Genomic DNA, 4,244 nt, shown 5'->3' with positions numbered 1-4,244 from the left:
CTGGGCTGATGCAACTGGTGCAAAAGTAGTTCAGCCTTAAAGACATGACTCCAAGGTGCCCTGTGCTCCTCAGACTCTCCCTGGGGACGCAAGGGCGGTTGTCTGAGGGAAGCCTGTGGACGTGTAGAGGAACACTAGAGCATAGTTTTTGCAGGGAGGGATAATGGAGCTGGCCTTGTGCTGCAGTGACGACAGTGATGACTGGCAGCTCTTCTTGCCCTTCATCTTGGGCACATGGGAGCTGCCAGCTCCAGCAGTCCTGAGCAATGGCTGAGAGTGGGTTTACCAGGTGATCCCAAGTAGCTCCCCCAGACCTTGGTCTGGCACCAGGCCACCACAGCATGGTGACACCTCATCACATTGTGGCAGTCAACAGTGACCACACAAGGCCAGAGGAAGGGCCATGGCCACAGGCCGTGTCTGATGCACATGCCAAGCTAAGCCCTAGAGGAAGCGTGGTTAACTGCTGTGTCCAAGGCTCAGCACAGCCCATGGCCAATGTGTGCAACTGCCCAGGCCCAGCATGGCCCAGAGCTGCCAATCGTGGGCCACAACAGAGCCACTTCACACTGTGGTTTGCTTTCTGTTGGGATCTTGTTGCCCCATCCCTTTTCCCCCCCCAGCTCACTCCCCTGCTCTTGCACATAACTTCCGAGTTTCAATTCTGGCCTGTTAGAAGGGAGCACGGTGCTGCCCAGCCCTAAAGGTCCACACAGAGCTGTCCAGCTCCTTGGCATGTACGGAGCTGAAAGTGTGTCAGAAATACCATTCAGAGTACTTGGGTTCTCCTGGGTAAAGCATGGCAGTGCACTGGGGTTGATAAATAATTCAAGACACTGATGGGTCCTCTCCCAACCCTCTGCCCTAACCTATTCTTCTGTCAGCGCCTGTTGTCTCCTAAGGTCTGCCTAGCTTGTCAACCAGAGTAGTGCAGTCCGTGCAAAATCTGCCTCCCAGGAAAGATAAAGCAAGCAGTACGTCGCCATGGACAGGCTTCACAGTCAGTGGCATTTTCTTGGGGACTGGATGAGACAAGGGGGAGCACATCTAGCACTGGCCTCATGCTAGGAATGTCTGTCTCTCATAAGCACCATCATGCCTCAGGGCTTGGGTCAGCTCGGTGTCCCCAGGAATGCCCCCTGCACCCCCCCCCAAACAGCACTACTGAAGTGGGATAACCACCATCCCTGGAAGTTCAGGGAGAGCCACACAGCTGTCAGGTATTTCTTATATTTCTTATATATCCTCTAGAAAGAAAATGGTGCTATAGGTTTTAAGTTGCCTAACAGTCCTGCTTACCTTGTCCTAATTTTTTATATAATCCTTTTGATTAAAACATGCATATTTGTGTACCTGGCTGCGTTGTCCAGTATTGCACTAGTGTCTGCGCTGCTGGTGTTCTTGTCAGTCAATAAATACCAGTTGTTTTCTAAGAATGTACATTTCTGCCTTTCAAGGAACATCCCCGGGAAATACCTTTGAAAAACTCCATTCCTCCATTGGCACATTGACATTATTCCTTCAGTTCTCCTTTACCTGCACCCTCTCCAGAATAAGCTCTCTTTAGCTTCTTCATTGGTAAGCAACATGTGGCTTCTTGGGCAGATGCCTGTCTTAGCCTTTCTTGGGGCTTGTTTTGCAACCCCAGTTGTCCCCAGTTAATGCTTCCCCTGCCCCAGTGAAGCAGTCGTATCTACTTAACCTCCTCGGTGGATGAAGAGTGCTGACTCTGGGGATTTTTTGGGCAGACTGTGCCAGGGTGCATTAAAAGCTCCTGCGCAGCTTGGCTCTGCTGTCTTATGAAGCAGCAGTGGCTACCATGCTCTTCTGGATGCTCAGCAGCGCAGCATGGAGACAAGAAGAAATCAGACAGGTCAGGAAGGGATGCTGAGCAGAGGCAGGCTTTGCCTGTGTGCTGTTTTGAGTCATTTGCAGGCTGAATCTGTCCCAGTGTGTCTCCTTAAGCATATCCTAACAGGCTACTTTTGCCTGTCAGCTCTTTCATGGCACCCAAAGGCAGCAGGGCTGTTAGGTCCAGGGCCAGAGATTAAATGGAAACCTCAAATCTTGCTGTGAGAGGGAACGGTCTTAGAAGAAAAGGAGCATTGGTGGAGGACTGGGTGGCAGAACACGGTGAGATACACCATCCTCCCTCAGCAGTGTCAGGCAGCACAGAGCCTGGGCACACAAGGAGCCAGCCGAGCCCTTAGCAGGCACGTGTTTTCCTGAGATCATCTGTTCCTGCGCTAATTGTGATGTGAGGTATTTGTTTTCTCAGTCTTATTGAGCATCTGGGTGGGTGCAATGAAACCTCCTCGTGCTGCTTGTTCCTGTCGCAGTGGGATTAAAATGTCATGGGAAAGAGCTTCTGGCAAATGAGGCAAGTAGGATGCCTGCTCATTTGTGTGACCATGCTGAAAATCCCCCGCCTTGCTGGATGGAGAAAAGCTGGACCACAGGGGCTGGGCAGGCCTCCTGTTTTTTTGGGAGAAGTTCTGGGTTTGGGGCAGACACGCTGTGATGGCTCCCAGCCAGCCCTTCCATCACTCTCCCAGGCAGCGGAGACCTCCAGCAAGCTCTTTGAAGGCACAGCTCTCACTAGGCAAGAGAGCAGCAGGAGTCCCAGACACAAAAAGCACAGGGTAGTTTGCAAGACACATCTTAGATATAGAAAATGCCGGAAATACCTTTTCTTGAGAGATTAGTGTCTTCTAGGCTAGATTGCTTCTCTAAGTAGCATCATGGATGGTTAATGTCCCATTGCTTTGGGCAAGCAGCTCAATGCAAGCAGTTAATAAATAGCACAAATCAGATTCCTGTTTCATGTCAAGGGCATTACCATCACTAGCAATTCCCAACCAAGCAATTTTCCCCTCTCATCCACAACTGCATCTAAACTATTGTGCAAATCAAACATCCCCTACAGTGACAGCTGCGAAGTGTGTGAGCCATGTGTCCTTAGCATGGCTTTGCCACTGTTCACATTTTCGACCTGGATGCTGAAATACCGCTCGATGCTCTAGCTTCTTCAGTGCCAGCATTCGCTCTAACAGGGAGGGGTAATGGGAGCAACCCCGTGGCTGGAAATCAGCCCGTCTACACCCACCTAGAGAGCCTTTGCTGACCTGGTTCAGCGAAACCTCTGTTTGTGCTCTGGTTTCTGTAGTGGCAAAGCACAGCCTGCCCTGGACTCAAGACATATTCTTGGGCATATGTTTGTATGTGCTTCAGGTCCTAGTTTTCTAAAACTGAATGTTTTAGGGATTTCCAACCTAACCTTAGATGTCTGAAAGCTTAAGCTGTGAATATGAGTCAGTCAAGGGAAAGAAACAGGCACCTCCCAGAGCAGGCCATCTATATTAAAAATTTAGGGCAAATGAACTCCGCTAGCTTTTTCCCAGCTTATGTTAGCCGTAAATCCCATAACTGTGCCTGGGACAATCGCCTCTGCAACCTGTGATGTGTTTGCTAATGCCTTTCTTCTGAATTGCCTGAAAGGCAATTTCTGCCAGGACTCATTTTCAAAATGTAAAAGGCATGATACCTTCTGCAGGCATTTCTGGACCTAGCATGACTCTCTTACTTCCAGCACCACGTTGTCCCAAGGCTTTGATTAGAAACCTGAGTTGACAGTGTTGGATGGTATCGTCTCTGTCAGCTCCTAGCCGAACTACCCATTCCTATTAGCATCCCATGTTATACAGCACATTTTAAATATTAATGCCTATAGACAAGACATTTTGGCAGCCATACCGGATAGTTAATAAAAATATAAATTTCTGAAAGCTTTTTATCCCTTTTGTCTGTGGATAGAGGCATGTCAGTAGTTTTCTGTACTTACTGATAGTCCTAATTTCCTACCAAGGTGCATATTTTTTCCCTGAACTTACATGTCTCTGATATTTTTTAACCCACAAATGTTTTCCAGAGCATTTTGGAGATCCCTCTCCTTTTTGTCTCAGTATAATATCGGGTCTGCAAATGTTGATGCCTTGGATCTATCAGAGAGTGGTGATATTGTCAATATCTGTTGGTAAAACATTTTGGGTGCAGTAGTAAGTCCCAAGGCCACATGGGAAAGGTCCCTTCCAAATGGTATGTTAAAACTGCTCGGCTGCTAGCCCTGTTTTAGAGACCTTGCAGAACTGAGATACACTACCTACAGGGATGCTTTTAACTGAATGTGCAACAGGGCACTTAGATTTTGTCACCTTTGCTCTATCTGCTGCCAACTGCTTTCCTAT

The sequence above is a fragment of the Calonectris borealis genome, chromosome 22 (assembly GCF_964195595.1).
Source record: "Calonectris borealis chromosome 22, bCalBor7.hap1.2, whole genome shotgun sequence".
Taxonomy (NCBI): domain Eukaryota; kingdom Metazoa; phylum Chordata; class Aves; order Procellariiformes; family Procellariidae; genus Calonectris; species Calonectris borealis.
Note: the sequence above shows the minus strand (reverse complement) of the source record.